We start from the raw sequence: 18,346 nt of genomic DNA, 5'->3' as shown, positions 1-18,346 counted from the left end.
TAACAAAGGTTTATTTCTCACAATTTTAGAGTCAAGTCCTACACCAAGGTGCTTGTAGATTTGGTTTTTGGTAAGGAATCTCTTCCTGGTTAATAGATGGCTGTTTTTTTTTCAATGAGCTTCAAGTGATAAAAGGAGTCTAGGAGCCATTCAGGATTTCTGTTGTAAGGGCATTAACATCATTCATGACGGCTTTGCCTCCATGATTTTATAAAGTCCTATAAGCCACACATAAGCATGATTCAGAAACCTACAGAAGATAAGCATTCTTGTTTCTGCCAGGCACCAATGACATCACTGATAAAATGAGAGAATTTCTCTGAAATTTGGCAAACATTCTATGTGTAGAGAAATGTAGCCAAATTAATTCATGTTCCATATCTTTTGTATAGGTGCATTCTCTGTCTCTTTGGAGTAAATAAATCACCTTTTAGAAAGTGATTCTTCCAGAACCATGTTTCTCAAATTAGGTACTCATATAAAGTAACTGTAGAAAGTTGTTAAAGTTATAAATCTAGGAAAGCTATTCTAGATTTATAATTTAATGGGTCTGTAATTATAAACATTGATATGTATTTTTAAAGTAGCTCTAGGTACTCTAATAAAAGTCAATATGTTTTGAAAAACAATGAGCTAGAGACATTAGATCAGGACTCTTTTACCTAGAATCTGTTCATATGTGCCCCCATTAAAACAAATTCTTCCAAGCAAGACTTCCCCCTCAAATGTTCTATCACACTAAAAATGTTTAGGCATTACATAGAGAATTAGATATGATTCAAATCCTAAAGTAGTGTATATTTGAAAACTAGAAAAATACATATCGCATCATTGCATTTTCTGGTTTTTTTCCCATGAGCATATTTACATGCTCTAATCTAGTTTAGACATCATTTCACTAAACTTCTCTGAAGGCATTTATAACATTTTGTCTTCAGACTCCTTACTGACTTTTCCTGCTTTCTCTAAATTCTTTCTTCCTTTAGCTTTCATTGCAAAATATTCTCATGATAGAACTCCTATCATTCTAGCAGTGATTTCTTGGTTTCTTTGTCATATTTTCTGCTTGTTCCCAATCCTTACTGAATATGACCTTCAGGACTCTTCCTTAGATCCTTTTCTCATTTTAAACACTTTTCTTTGGAGAGATAATGTTTTTAGTGGCTTAAACTGTAGTCCCCATGTTAACATCCACAAAACCTGAAACTCCATCCCAACATTCTCTTCTGCCACAACCATCAATTCAAGTGTACCACTTGAATGACTCCAAAACATCTTTAAGTCAGCATGTACAAAACTGAATTTATAAAAGTTAGCAGATCAACTGGAGGAAAATAAGAAAGAAGGGGGAGAAAGACCATCAGGATAGCATAGGGAAGGAAGTTTTTTTTAAAAACCTCCATTTGGGGGCTGAGAAGGTGGCTCAGTGATAAGAGTGCCTGCCTTGCATGCACGAGGCCCTGGGTTCAATTCTTCAGCACCACATAAGCAGAAAAAGCCGGAAGTGGTGCTGTGGCTCAAGTGATAGAGAGTTAGCCTTGAGCTGAAGTGCTGAGGGACAGCGCCCAGACGAGAGTTCAGGCTTCATGACAAGCAAAAAAAAAAATCTGGGCTGGGAAGATGGCTCAGTGGTAGAGTGCTTGCCTTGCATGCGTGAGGCCCTGAGTTCGATTCCTCAACACCACATAAGCAGGGGGAAAAAGCCAGATGTGACTCTGTGGCTCAAGTGGTAGTGTGCTAGTCTTGAGCTGAAGAGCTGAGGGACAGTGCCCAGCCCTAGAGTTCAAGCCCACAACTGACAAAAAAAAAAAGAAAAACAAAAAACATCTGATACTAGGTGTGGGTGACTCATGCTTATAATCCTCACCACTTGGGATGCTGAGAATAGATGGATCATGCTATGAGGCCTCGCTGGACACAAAAGTCCTCAAGATTCTTTCTCCACAAAAGAAAAGCTGGTTGTGCTTACTCACACTTGTGATCCTAGTTAGGATGAGACTCATGGAAGTAGTTGGATAGTTTTAAGATGGAAGCAAGATCATATCCTAAAAATAACCAGTGGAATACAAGGCTAGAAGTGTGGCTCAGCAGTATTGAGTCAGCCTCCCCATTAATCCTTGAGTTCAAATCTAGTATTGCAATGGACTCCATTTATATATGAAATTATCCAGGATGAAGGTCCTAAACCTTAAAATTTCATCACTTAAAAATAATCAAGCTAATAAATTTAGAGGTAGGTCATTACACATCAGTACACATGTTCCTTGACTTAACATATGATTAGGTCCCAATAAACACATTGTAAGTTGAAAATTTACAAGTAAAAAATGTGTTTAACCTGTATAATATCTACCTAATATCAAAGCGTGGCTGAGCTTATCTTGAACATGTGCTGAGCACATTATTAGCCTACAGTTGTACAAAATCGTTTAATACAAAGAGAGTTCAAAATTGAAGTGTTCAATATCTAATGTAATTTATGAAGTATCTGTATCCAAATAGACACTAACAATATAATACATTCTGTTTACATTCCTGATCACATAGCTGACTTGTAGCTGCAGGTTACTGCCACTGTCCAGTGTCACAAGAGAGTATATGACCACATATTGTCTGAGCAAGAACAAAATTCAAAATTTGAAGTATAGTTTTGACTGAAATTATGTTGCTTTCAAACTGTTACAGAGTTTAAAAAATCATAAACCATTTTTAGCCAAAGACTGTACAAAGAACCATTTACATTTTCACTACTAATGAATAATCCAAGAGTGAAAATTGTATAAGAATAAAACAGAAACTAATGTCCCCAAAGAAAGGCAAGACTCAGGGTGGGAGATAATGGCTCAATTGGTAGAGTACTAGTCAAAAAAATAAAAAAAATGCAGTGGAAAAGTCCCAGTCTTAGGTCAGAAAAAAAGAGAGAGAAAATGCAGGACTTTTCCATTGGAAAGTAGGAAGCATAATTGAACAAATTAGGGACGTAAAGGAATGGGAACACATCCATACTAAAAAGACAGTATTTCCCCAATTGATCTACAAATTGAAAATAGCCCCATCAAAATTACAACTTTCTCTTTTGCAGAATTTGACAAGCTGATTCTACAATGTGTATGAAAGTGCAAGGGATCAGTCAAACCAATCTTGAAAAAGAAGACTTTAGATAATTAATCATATATGGTCACAAAAAGCTATGGTAATCAAAACAGCGTAACACTGAAGTAACAGCAAATATATAAACCAGTTGAATAGAAGAGATAAACATTTTTATAAACAGTCAAATGATGTTTAAAAGAGTACCAAGATTATTCAATGCAGAAAGGTCAGTCTTTTCAAAAAATGATTCTGTATAACTGGATATTCATATGTAAAATAATACATTTTGATCCCTACCTCACATCATATACAGAAATTAACTCAAAATGGATCAGACATAAATGCAAGAACTAATACCATAAAACTCTTAGAAAAAATTGACATAATAGCTAAACAAACTTGGACTTGACAGTGGAGCCTTAGATATGATGCCAAAAACTACAGACAGAAGAAGAAATGAATAAATTAGAATTCATCATAATCACAAACCTTTGTGTATCAAAGAACATTAAAAATTGGAAAGAAAAAAAAGGCCAGGTTGCTCACACCTGTAATCCTAGCTATTCAGGAGGTTGAAATCTGAGGATGGCGATTCAAAGCTAACCCTGGGCAGGAAAGTCTGTGAGACTCTTATCTCCAATTATCCACCCAAAAACCAGAAGTGGCGCTGTAGCTCAAAGTGGTAGAGCGCTAGCCTTGAGCAAAAGATCTCACAGACAGTGCCCATGCCCAGAGTTGAAACCCCAGGACCAGAAGAAATCAAAAAGAAGCCAGGCGCCAATGGAACACACCTGTAATCCTAGCTACTCAGGAGGCTGAACTCTGAGGATCACGGCTCAAAGCCAGCCCAAGCAGGAAAGTTCCATAACACAGTTATCTCAATTAACTACAAAAATAAATGCCAAAAGTGGTGCTGTTGCTCAGGTGGTAGAGTGCTAGCCTTGAGGGAAGAAAGCTCAGGAACAGCACCAGGTCCTGAGTTCAAGTCCCAGTACTAGCATACACACAAAAAAAAAGTGAAAAGAGAATTCATAATATAGGATAAAATATTTTCAAGCCATAGTTTAGAAAGAGATAATATACAGAATATATAAAAAATATGTAAAACTAAATAAAAATAACCCCATTTGAAATGATATAAAAGATTTAAATAGACATTATGAATACATACAAATATCGAATATGCACGTGAAAAGTGTTTAGCATCATTAGTTATTAAAGAAATGTTAACTAAAACCATGATGAGATACTATATCAAACTCACTTTAATGATTATGATATAAAAATAAATGAACAGCAGCAAATATTGCAACTATTGGAAGAAACTATAAAGTGTGTTCATTGTTGATGAAGATATAAAATGAGGCAGTCATTGGAAAACACTTTGGTGGTTTCTCCAAAAAAGTAAACATATGTCCAAGAAATTTAATTCCTAAGTAAATACTCAAAATATTTAAGAAGAATGTTCTGATGAAACTTGTAATTTACTGCTCATAGCAACATTAGTCATAATAACCAAAAAATGAAGGCAAGCCATTGTCCCACATTAGTTGAATCATTAAATGGTAGCATTACCACACAATGGAATATTGTTTGGCAATAACAAAAACCTAGATAGCTATGCACACAAATATGGATGAATTTTTAAAACATTATGTTAAATAAAAGAAACCAAATACAAGGGGTCATATAACATATGACCCTATTTATATGATATGTCCAAACAAAGCAAATCTCTAGAGACAAAAAGTGAATTAATGGTTATCATAGGCTGGAGAAAAGTAGTGGTTGTTAATGGATATAGAGTTTCATGGGCAGGTGATGAGAATTTCTAGAATTACACTGCAATGATATTTGCACAACCTTGTGACTATTTTAAGAGTCATTGAATTGTATACTTTGTTTTGTGCCATTGCTGGTACTTGAAATTGAGGCCTAGGCAGTGTCCCTTAGCTTTTTTGCCCAGAAGTTTCTCTTCAAAAACAAACAGCACAGCACTCAAACCATTTCAGTTCCATTCTCTTGTTTAATAATTCTGTCTACAGACAGCAATATAGGTTTATTGGGTTATATTGGGTGATTAAATATGATTCAAGGAATTAAAGCAAAATATTATACTCGATTAGTAAAAAAAAAATAGATGAGGAGCGGGGGGGAAGATGGGAAGGGGAAACAAAGGAGGAGGCTACAATGCTTGACAAGAAATGTACTCATTATTTTGCCCATGTAATTGTAACCTCTCTGTACAGTATTTTCACAATAAAAAAATAAAATTAAATAAAAAAGTAGGAGAATTGGACAAGAAATATTAACAGGAAATTCATAGAATGAAATGTAAACAAGACTGTAACAATTTTTTCAACCTCTCAGATCATCAAAAATGTTAAGGATAGAATAGTATGCATTAGTTCACTCTTCTCATTGCTGTTACCAAAAACCTGAGAGACCCAACTTAAGGGGAAGATTATCAGTAACAACTGAGTTTCTCACTTTAAATTCCATGAATAAAAATTTTAAAACTCAAGTATCATAATTAGTATTTGTTTTTTTTTAATTTAACCAAGAATATTATTTAAATGCCCATTATGTATCTGCTCTGTTCCTGGCAAACATGATGCATTAGACAATGGACAAAAATATGTTTTGTTTCCCCATAAGGTTTAGATTCTATGAGCAAGTAAGACAATAATGAAACAAAATATGAAATAATGCCAAGGGGTTTCCAGAACCAAAGAGTATTTGCAAGCCACTAGAGGAAAAAATTGGCATGTTACATATTGTGGAACAAGGACAAAGTGTTTCTACTAGCTTTTCATATTAAAAAGGATAATTCTTACATCCAGGGACTGGTGATTTCTACCTGTAATCCTTCCTATTCAAGAGACTGAAATCTGCGGATTAAAATTCAAAGCCATCTTTAAGCAAAAAGTTTATGAGACTCTTAATTGCATCAATGCCATGTATAGATTCTGAGAAATGCATCATTAGGCAATTTCCACCATTGTGTGAACATCCTAGAGTATACTCAAATAAACTAGATAGGTCAATGATTCAATGTATCCTTATAGCTTGATGTGATCAAGATACAGTAAACACAAGTTACATTGTGCTCTCTACATTTAACATTATATGCATTTAGTGATGCATAATTCCTCTATTTACTGAACTAAATGGAACATTTAATGGAAATTGTGCCTGATTATGTTCAGACAAGGCCACACTATATTATATGGGCAGATTCTATACCCAATATCTGGTACACAGATCCATACACAGAAAAGGAAGATTGTGAAGACAGAGACAGCAATTAGAGTGCAACAGGATTGTTTAGAATCACAAGAAATTAGTAAAAGATAAGGAAGATGGGCTGGGAAGGTAGCTCAACGGTTAAGTGCTTGCCTTGCATGCATGAGACCCTGGTTTCAATTCCTTTGCACCACATAAGCAGAAAAAGCTGGAAGTGGCTCTGTGGCTCAAGTGATAGAGGGCTAGCTTTGAGTTGAAGAGCTGAGGGACAGCGCTCAGGCCCAGGGTTCAGGGCCCACAACCAACCAAAAAAAAAAAAAAAAGACAAGGAAGATTTTTTTCCAAGAGTTTTCACAGGTGAGCACCTTGATTAGGACTTCTAACTTCCAGATGTGATATAGAATGAATTTTTATTTGAAGTCTAAGTTGTAAAAATTTATGTCATCCTCAGGAAACCAATATGCCCTACTGAGAACCTACCCTAAATAAATGTTGACTAGTAAAGGCATTGAAAAATTCTATAATCACAGAAAAACCTAGATGCAGTTTAAACATCAATCAAGAGTTAATTGATTAAATAAATTACAATTCAGTCCATCATAGATGAAATATTATTCAGCTATTAGAAGTAAGTTTTTCTGATGATAAGGAAGAACACCTATGCTATGTTTCTGAATGAAAAGAACAAGTAGCAGACAAATGTATGAATGTGTCTCAGTCCATTCAAGCTGCCATAACAAAATACCTGACACTAGATGACTTACAAATAGTGCTTATAATCACCAAAGTTAAAACAGATTTGGTGTTGGGAAAAAAAGCCTTTTTCCTAATTCATACAAGTACTTTCTAATTGTGTCTTTGTGTGTTCGAAATAATGAGGGCAGTTTTTATAAGGGCACTAATCTCATTTATTACTTATCCACCCACATGATTTAATCATCAATGAAGGCCCCACCTTCAAATACCATCACTATTCTGTAGGGGTAGGATTTCCACATATAAACTTGGTGAGGGACAAAAAATATTCAGAATGTAGAAGAATGTTTTTGCAAAAGCATATACTTTTAAACTGTTAAAGAAATTTATATATAAACATCCATATATGTATGTGACTGTGTTTTTACATGAAAATACAAAAAGATATAAATAATATTAATAGTTAATGATGGAAATAGTAATTAATGTGGATTATTAATAACTTCAATACTTTTATTTCCTACTGGTAGAAAATGAAAGATATTTGTTGCTTGTAAAATTATACTTTAGTCTGCTGTTATAAAATTCTTCCAATTACTGAAGCTCTCCATTTGCTTTTACCTGCCATTTCATCTTCTGAAACCTTTCTCTGTGAAATTGTCACCTGGATACTTCTCTCTTGATTCTTAGTTTGTCACTCTCTTTCAGAAGCTTATCCTCAGTACCTTGAATTAGTGTTCCTCCACTGTCCCAAAGCACTGATCTCCTATAATTGGTCTGAACTCTGCATGTCTCCTCCAACAACACTGACTTATGCACTGTAAAATACTCAGGTGATAGTATTTTTTTAGTTTACTAATTGATTTATGGGCAGAAAATTACTGATAATTCTATTCCTTTGTTCCAGAAGAATGAAGAATATTGGAAGATAATATAAAAGAAAAGAAAAATGACTGAGATTTTTTAAATTCAGATGTATGGCTAGGTGGAGAGGCACAAGAGGAAAAACAGAACAGCCTGGCAGAAGAAAGAGATCAGATCTGAGTAACTTATCTGTCATAACTTCACCTTATATGCAATCAACATTCCACTCATACTTAACTATGTCCCTACCCCAAGATATATTTATATACCTTTATCACTTTGCTCATAAAATTGTAATAATCTTGCAGCCCTGAATTCTCTTCCATGTTTTCTCTAACAAATCTTATTTTGCACAGGCATTTGCCTTGTAGAATCTTTTGACAAGCAGCCACTTCTTCATTCTCACATGCATGGTTGTTTTGGTGTTTGCAATACTTCACTGTTTCTTCCCATTGATCTGCCAGCTCCTCATCCTCCATCACCTCACTGTGGGGGAGATATTCTTTACCCTAATTGTAATGGTGGTTACACAAATCTTTAGATATGATAATTTTCATAGAATTGTATACTTTTAAATTTTAACATATAATAATTTTTTTAAATGAAAAGGACTACCTACTTGATTGCTTTCCATATAAAGGAATTGTGAACCTGGTTGACATGAGAGATTTATTCTTTATTTAATTTATAATACTCTTATTCTATATTTTTGTTAGTTGTGGGGCTGGAACTCTGGGCCTTGATGCTGTCCCTCAGCTCTTCAGTTCAAGACTAGCACTCTACAACTTGAGCCATAGCACCACTTCCAGTTTTCAGGTGGTTAATTAGAGATAAGTCTCACAGACTTTCTTGCCTGGGCTGGCTTTGAACTGTGATCCTCCTGAGTAGCTAGGATTGCAGATGTGAGCCACCATGCCCAGCTTTATAATATTTTTTTAGTTATCCTAATATAGGTAAAACATTAACATTTCTATGCGCTATGTACTAGTAGAATTATTGGCATACTTTGCATTCTTTTTCTTTTTTTGTTTTTTTTATGTTTTTTTTGTAAAAATAGTGTACAAAGGGGTTACAGTTATATGAGTAAGGTAATGAGTACATTTTCCTATCCAGCATTGTTACCTCCTCTTTTGTTTTTTCCCTACCATCCTTTCCTTTCCCACCTCCCCAACTCCCCCCTCCCGCCCATGTTGTAAATAACCTGTTTTTTTTTTCTTTCTTGCTATTGTTTTCAATGTATCTAAAATGTACTATGTGATTTTTTTGTTTCTCTTGTATGTTCTTCCCCCTCGGTATAACTCCTGTTTCCACTGTATTGGATGTCGGTGCCCTGCATCTTGTATATACATTCTTCTAATTTGGGTAGGGGAAGGGAAACAACAAAATGCTGAAACAAGGATACAGGATGACCCATTGTAGCAATGAGATGTACAAGACACTATGTTGAAAACGAACTTTGCAATCTTTTTCATATAAATAATGCAACACTTTTTGTTTTCAGAACATTTCAAGTACTTCAAACCACATGCAAATTGTGGTGCAACTCTTAACTTTTTAAAATTTTGCAATGTGGGCAGTGAATCCAGGGCCTTCAGCTAGACTAGTACTCTAAAATACAACTAAAACCCCTGAAAAAGCAAAGAAAAAAAAACAGTTCATAGACATTTAGCTCATTGGACTAATTTACCACCCAATTATGATTGATATGATTGCAAAATTTTATTAAAATTGCCAACACTTTAAATAATTGTATAACTTCCTACTTAAGGGGGACTATGTCCTGGCTCTCTTCACAGATGTATCTTCAGCTTCATTTGTCCCTATTCCAAACATTCTTGAATCATTGAGTGAGGACAAACCTTTACAAGTCACTCTCATGACTGCTTTAATGTGTTATTAATTCTGTGATAACTCCATAGCACTTCTGAGATGATACAGTACTTTTCATGATCAGAAAAACTTGCTCAAAGTAACTAAAAGCAAAGACCCAATGATGGTCTATGTTTTCACCAAAGAATGTCTATTGAAATAAATCCTTATGATTCTTCCTCAAGGGGAAATACTAGCCCTGACTTGATCATTAGTATCATTTAGCTACCCTATAACCTCCACTTGGAACATCTTGTTCTCTGATCACCATCTCAACATAGTTCATCCTCTACTTCCAGAAGGGATAGACCCTGTCAACTATGATAGAGAAAGCATTCTATTTTCAAGGAGACAGGCAAAATTGGACATGGGAAGTGTCTTTCCATCACTTACTTCGACAAGCCAATCCAAGAATTACAAAATTCATCCTACAACTCCCTCTGCCATTTGCATCCTAGTCATAAAGGGAGCAACCCAATGATGTAAATATGACCAAACTGAAGAGGAGAACTACAGAAAAAGCTTATTCTCTTCTGCTGTAATATTGGGGTGCAGTGCATCTCCAGGAGTGTGTCTAGACCATATAACTCTGCACCCACCAGTGTGTCAGAAAGTCTATATCCTTCTACTGAGAAAATATATAATAACTATAGCTGGGAATGCAGGTTTCCACATACACCCAAGGTGATCTACTGGATTTTTAGAACTTTACATTAGAGGCCTCTCATGTTCAGCAAAAGGATGTTGAGAACAGGGGAGATTTTTGTGGTGCTAACCAGACAAATGCGGGTAGCCCTCACTGTTAATAGTGATATTGGCTACCTTGGGCAGATGCCATACTGGATAACCTAGTCACTGAAGTATCCAGTCAGAGTATTCCAATCAATAGTTGATCTACTCAATTACTACTCTAATCCAAGGTTGGTCTAACATTTATTTAATCAGGAACCAATTTCACTTGGTGGTTTGATAAAATCAGTGGGTGATCTAACTGGAGGCTAATTAATCAGTGTCTGACTTAATCAGTTGTTGATCTAATTAGAAGCTGATCTAATCAGTGGTCTACCTAATCACTTGATTTGATCTGTGGCTGATGTAATCAGTGGTTGGTCTAATCACTAATTATAGTATTGTCTGATCATTAGATGGTCAAATTGTAGAAAATCCACTGGACATATTCTGTACCATATCCATGTGATATGAGGGGTTCTTTTTTGAATGTATACTTAATTGTAAAAAGTGATAGGATTTATTGTGACATAGTCATACAGGCATATAACCTACTTTAATTATATGCAGCCCATCTATGTATTTATAAGTCTTCTTTGTTTCTATTGACATGATGATCTCCAGTTTCTATCAATTTTCCTGCAAACAACATAATTTCATTCCTCCTCATGGCCGAGCAAAATTCAGATTTGTCCTCATTCATCATTGCTCAGCACCTAGGCTGATTCTATAACTTGGTTATTATGAATAGTACAGCAATAAACATGGGTATGTAGATATTTTCGAGTATGTACCTACAAATAGGATAGTGAAAACATATAGCAGTTCTATTTAAGACCCTCCATGCTGATTTTTCACAGTGACTACACTAATTTACACTCTTACAAATAGTGTATAAGGGTCCTTTTTTCCTTTGATGCCATTGCCAGCATCTGTTGTTGCTTGTTTTCTTGATGATAGACATTATGACTGAAGTGAAATGGATTCTCAATGTAATTTTGATCTGTATTTCCCTAAAAGCTAATGATGGTTTAGTGTCTATTTATATATTTTATTTGTGAAGTGTCTGTTCAGTTCATTTGCCCATTTATTGATTTGTTGATTGTAAAAATTTCTGAATCCTTTATATTTTCTGAATTAATCCTCTATTGAGTACCTGGCAAAATGATCTTTTATTCTATAGACTGTGTCCTCATTGCTAATTATTTCTTTTGCTGTAGAGAAATTTATTTTGATACAAACATGATAAAATGCCTTCTCTCGTTTCCTGAGTTATTAGAATTCCTTTCAGCATCTGTGCCTGGAACTTGAAGTGGGTCCCTGTTTTCCTCTAGTGGTTTCAAAATATCAAGCCTTACATTGAATTATTTGATTTATTTGGAGGTGACTTTCATACTGAATAAAAGATAGTTTCAGTCTTCTACATGTGGATAGCCAGGTTTCCCGACATTTCTTGCTAAAGAAGCTGATTTTTTCCAATATACTTTTAGCATATTTGTCAAGAATTGAATGGATATAGCTGCATTGATTTCTGTGTCACCAATTCCATTTGTCTACATGTATATTCTTGTTCCACTACCATGCAATTTTTTGCTATTACCACTATGTAGTATAGTTTGAAGACAGGTATGTGCTATCTCCAGAGCTTCTATTTTGGCTCAGGATCACTCTGGCTAAATAGGGTCTTTTTTGTTTTCATATGAGCTAAAGGATTTTTTTTTCTGTGAAGAATATTGATAGGGAGTACATTAAATCTGTAGATCACATTCAACAATATTGCCATTTTAATGAATGTTCTGCCAATCCATGAACATGGGAGGTCTTTCTACCTTCTAGTGTTTTCAGTCTCTTTCTTCGATATTTAGTGTTTCTGAATGTTAAAATCTTTAATCTCTTTGGTTAGGTCTATGCTAAGGTATTTTTTGAGGATACTGTGAATAGGATTGTATTCCTGATTTCTTTTATAGTGAGTTCAGTATTGGTGTATAGAAAAGTAACCGCTTTAGTTATGTTTATTTTGCACTTTCCTACTTTGATGTTTTTGCTCAAACTTTCTAATGGAGTATTTAGAATCTTCTAAAAATAAAATCGTATCATCTTCAAATAGAAATATCTTCTCTCTTCCTTTCTTACTAGTATTCATTTTGTTTCTTTATCTTGCCTTATTTTTCTTGATAAGATTTCAAGCATTATATTGAATAAGAATATGATAGTATAGTACCTTGCCTCATTCTTAATTTCACAGGAAATACTTTCAACTTTCTCCGTTTCATTGTAAGACTAACTATAGCTTTTTCATACACAATCTACATTCTCTTGAAGTAAGTTCCTTTTGTACCTAGTTTCTTCAGGGAAGAAGAGGTACTGAATTTTGTCATTTTTCTTCATATATTGAGAGTTGATGTGATTTCCATTCTTGATTCTACTAATGCGTTGTATTACATTTAGTAATTGGAATATGTTGAACCATTTTGCATCTCCGAAATAAAAATAAGTTGATTAAAGTATATGATTTTTTTTCAGTGTTGGTGTATTTGGTTAACAGGTATTTTATCAAGTAATTTTTTGCTTATTTTCATAAAGAAAATTGGTCTATACTTTCCTTGCTTTATTTTGTTCTTTTCCAGTTTTGATATTAGGATAATCCTGGATTCAAAGATAGAGTTTGGGAATGATCCTTGTCTTTCTATTTTATTAAATAGTTTGAGGAATATTATTTAGTTCTTTAAAATTTTGATAAAATTCAGCAGTGAGTCCATCTGGTCATAGATTTTTTTTTCCTTGTTGGAAGGCTTCTTATTACTGCTTCAATCTCACTATTTGTTATCGATCTATTTAGGTGTTTTATGCCCTCTTCATTCAAGTTTGGTGGGTCACATATGTATATAAATGTATATAGATATATATTTCTTTTAGATATTCAATTTAATGGGATATCAATTTACAAAATGTTGCTTAAATTCCTCTGGATTTCAGTAATACCTGGATATTATAATATCTCTCTTTTGATCTGTATTTTGTTATTTTGAGTCTTCACTCTCTTACACTCTCATACGTTTTGGTTACTTTGGATACTTTTTCAGAATTGTCCACCTTTTTAAAGACCCACTTTAGAGTTTGGCTTATTGTTGTTTTTCTAAGAATTTGATGTTTAGTATTAAGTTATTATTTAAAAATATGTATATGCATAGCTATAAAATTCCCTATTAGAATTATTTTTACTAATTTGACTCTGGGAAGGTTTCAAATTTCCCTTTAATTTCTTCAATAGCCTTCTGATTATTCAAAAGTGTGTTATTTAATCTCAAATACATGAATTTTTTCCATAGTGTCTCTTACTATCTCTTTCTAATTTAATTCCCTTATGATCTGATAGGACACAAAAGCTCATTTAATTTTTTCTGTATTTTTAAAACTTGTCTTATGTCCTACAGTGTAGTCTATTTTGGAGAAAGTTCCATGGGCTGCTGAGAAGGATGTATATTCCACAGCTGTTAGATAAAATGTTCTGTAGATGTTGGCTAAACCCATTAAAGTTCTGACTCAGTCTAACTCAAAAGTTTCTTTGGGTTTTTTGTTTTTGTTATTTTGTTTTGTTTTGTGGATGAGCTATCAGTGAGAGTAGGATATTGAAATCTCCCAATATATTTTATCTGGTCTTTTATCCTTTTTGTCTGGTAGTATTTATGAAATAAAGTAAACTGATGTTCTTTGCATATATATTTATAATTGTTATCTTTTAAATAGATAATTGGATCTTTTTCGTGAATTGTTTCCTTTTCTTTTATGTAGTAATTTTGACTAGTAGTCTGATTTGTTAGATGTGATTATAGTGACTTAAGTTTGCTTCAGATTCCATTTACTTGGAGTATTACTTTCTATCCTTTTACTTTTAGACTGTGTATGTTTTTAAGGGTGATGTTTATTACAGCAAGCAAGGAGTTGTATCTGTTTTTTTAACACAATAGTCTTCATCTTTTAATTGGAGAGTTAAAACATATAGAGTTACTATTGAAAGATAAATCTAATTCCTGTAATCTCATTGTTTTATTTTATGGTTGATTTTTAGCTCCCTTTGTTCAATGTTTAGTGGTTTACTAAGTTCATAATATTTGATTAGCTCCTAAAGCTTATTTGCTTTTCTGTTGTTATGGTGAGATTTATTGTTTTGCAAGCTCTCATGATTGTGAATTTCTTTCTCCTTTTCTATATAGGATTCCTCTAAATATCTTCTGCAGTGCTGGCCTAGTGGCCATGAATATCTTCAAGTCTATGCTTACTTTGGAATGTCTTTATTTTTCTATTGATTTCAAATAATAATTTTATTCAATTCAAGCACTTGAATTTTTGTAATTTTAGTTTGGTACAATGGCGTGCCTATGTAGTCTCAGATACTCAGGAGACTGAGGAAAGTAGATAAAGAAGTCCAGGACTTAGCCACACCCTGGTAGAGAGTATAGTGGTAACATTTCTTCAAAAAATTATACTTTGAAGATATGACTCAAGTGGTAGAGTGCCCATCTATCAAGTGAGCAGCCCTAAATTCAAACCCCAGTACTGCCAAGATAAATACATAAATAGTCATATTTTTAAAATAGCATGTATTCTTTCTATTAAGAACTTTCTACATACTAAATGTGATGCCTAGAATAATGTTCATCAGCCTGGTGCTGGTGGCTCATGCCTGTATTCCTAGCTACTCAGAAGGCTGAGATCTGAGGATCATGGTTCAAAGCAAGCCTGGGCAGGAAAGTCCGTGAGACTCTTATCTCCAATAAACTACCAGAAAACCAGAAGTGGTGCTGTGGCTCAAGTGGTAAAATACTTGCCCTTTGTTGAAGAGCTCAGGGACAGTGCCCAGGCCCAGAGTTCAAGCCCCATGACCAACAACAACAACAACAAAATAATAATGTTCATCATCCTTAAAGCAGCTACCATGTGTTAAGTGTTCACTATCTGTCAGGGGTCAGAGACCATTCACTAACTCTCTTATCTTTCTAAAATACAAATGGCTACCAAATTTATTTTTTTCACCCCAGGACCTGTTTTCTGAGTTACCAAAATATGGCTCCAAGTAAATCTACTCATCTCTTCTTAACTATTTCATGGACAATTCAATTTCAACATGTCCCAAACCATACTCATCGTTTATGCCAAACTGTTCTTCCTCAGTATGTTCTAATTACAGTGAAAGATACCACTCTTCACCCAAATATAAAAACCCCTTAATAAATCGTGAGTCACTTTTATTATTCTTTCTTTCCTCTTGCCCTTTATATCCACCCCTAAAATATATCACAGATCTGAAAATTTCTCTTTATCTCTGCTACAACTTCCCAAACCCAAGCCACTATCATTTCTTCCACTTACTTCCTGGCTGGTGAACCTTTAAGCTCTTGTCTCCTCTTAACTCATTCCCACATCAGCCCTAGCATTGTTGATAAACATTAAGAAGAATTCTGTTTGAACCTTTCAATAATTTCTCATGATCTTTGGAATCAACATCAAACTTTTACCATTTTCTTGAGTCAGAATAATGCTACTGATGGATGATATTAGGATGAGTAAAAGAATAAAATTTCTATAGACTATTATTATTAAGAGTGGCCATCCAACACAGTTCTGGTGTATTAAAACAAGTAAATTGGGCTGGGAAGGTGGCTCAGTGGTAGAGCGCTTGCCTTGCATGCCTGAGGCCCTGGGTTCGATTCCTCAGCACCACATAAGCAAAAAGAAAAAAGCCGGAAGTGGCGCTGTGACTCAAGTGGTAGAGTACTAGCCTTGAGCTGAAGAGCTGAGGGACAGCACCCAGGCCCCAGACTTCAGGCCCCACGACCAGACCCCCCCAAAAAAAATAAAAAAAAAAACAAGTAAATTATCTACAAGATAACACTAATCCCAAATAACCCTCTTTCTCATCATCTATATAACCATCACACTAACTAACATGTTTTAATAAATGAACAACCAATTCAAATTCTATTCCATGTGTGCCATCTTCCCTGTTTTCTTGAATCAAAATCATTCTTTCATATATTTTTTTCATGTCATGTTTCTCTAGTTCCTATTTTAATTCAATTTTTTTTTGTCAGTCATGGGGCCTGAACTCTGGGCTTGGACACTGTCCCTCAGCTCTTCAACTCAAAGCTAGCACTCTACCACTTGAGCCATAGCACCACTTCTGGCTTTTGCTGCTTATGTGGTGCTGAGGAATCGAAGTCAGGGCCTCATGCATGCAAAGCAAGCTCTCTACCACTGAGCCACCTTCCCAGCCCTTAATTCAATATTTTAAACAAGAATAATACATTACAAAAGAGCTCAAAGTCTGTTCAGGAGAGACATATACTGTATACTAAGTGCAATGGTTGAAATATGAGCAAGACATAAAATTAAAGCAAAAGAAGGGGGTGATACACTCAAAGAAGGGTAGAGATGCAATCAAGGAATGCTTTCAGGAGGTAGTAACAGAAGTGGCAATATTTTAAGAGCTAAATGGAGATCTTCCCTGTGACCAAAGGGGAGGCAATGTGCATAGTATATACTAGTGAGCTATAGGGTAAAGAAGCAGAATATGGTCATCAATATAATATGAAGGAAACATCATAGGTATGGAATGAGTAGAACACTGTTGAAGGGAACTATCTGATCTAGAAAACACAGAATTCTACAGGAGACTGCTCTCATGACATTTTTAGGCTTTGCTGCAGCGTCATAAAGCAAGTAGAATCATGACCTTTATTTCACAATTTATATCCCCTGTTGTTACTGTACTTGATTTTGGTACCCTGCATCTTGTATATACATTCGTCTAATTTGGGGAGGGGAAAGGGAATAACAAAATGCTGAAACAAGGTCACAGGATGACCCATTGCAACAATGCTACCCACAAAACAGTATATTGGAAATGAACTCTACAACTTGGGGATGGGGGGTTGAGGGAGATGGGCAGAGGGAAGGTATAGTGGGAGAACAACAAGGGAGGGGGTAACAATGCAAGACAAGAAATGTACTCATTGCCGTACTCATGTAACTATAACCCCTCTGCACAGCATCTTTACAATAAAATAAAATTTAAAAATAATTTATATAATAAATTTCATGCAAATCATGTTTCAAATAGAAAATTACTTTTCTCTGAGACAAGAGGATGTAAACAGAGCCATGAAGACATGCTCCATTGCCCTGCCACCTGAGATCCCAGTTGGCTTTGTCTGCAATTGCTCAAATATAAGGTTAGAGATATGGAAGAGGTCTAGAAATGATGCACCTACTATACTGCCATAAGTGGATTGGATTTCATAGACACTAAACGCTATTAATCAAAGGAGAAATTATCCTTAGATTTGTGTCTTAGAAAGCACACATAAAAGGCAATGGATTAGAGGCAAGGAAACAGAATTCTATCACAACCATAAATGTGATTATAGACGCTCAACTGAAGAGATGAATATTGAGGATGGGGACAGTAGTAGTATTGTGGACACAATTCAGAGGTAGAATTGATTTCACTTATGAATTTACAAAGCATGGGAATGAACAAAAAGGGGAACAAATCAAGGATTATTTGGAGGTTTCTCTTCTAAGAGACTATGCTGTCATTTACTGAAAGAGGTAATGCAGAAGGAAGACTATGTTTGGAGTGGGGTATCATCAATTCATTTCAAAACATGTAGTATTTGATAACTCTAAGTGGAAATACTTAGCAAGCTAATGGACTCATGGTTCTGGAGCCTAAGGTAGCAGTCTGGGAGAAATGTACAAGAATAGTATTTGTCATTGTAAACCTACACTAAGGTGTAGAATTGGCAAACAGTGGGAAAAATGTACGAATTTAGAATGAATAAAAGCA

The 18,346-nt window shown here is 34.8% G+C and overlaps 1 protein-coding gene across 2 annotated transcripts in view; it reads right to left on the bottom strand.

The window, feature by feature from the left end:
• Tspan6 (tetraspanin 6) overlaps positions 1 to 18,346 on the bottom strand; it is a 128,647-nt gene that overhangs the window by 61,323 nt on the left and 48,978 nt on the right. The gene's annotated exons all lie outside the window — the stretch shown is intronic.

This window comes from Dipodomys merriami, unplaced genomic scaffold (genome assembly GCF_024711535.1).
Source record: "Dipodomys merriami isolate MVZ:Mamm:240054 unplaced genomic scaffold, mDipMer1.0.p SCAF_3, whole genome shotgun sequence".
NCBI lineage: Eukaryota > Metazoa > Chordata > Mammalia > Rodentia > Heteromyidae > Dipodomys > Dipodomys merriami.
This window is presented reverse-complemented; position numbering and strand designations above follow the sequence as displayed.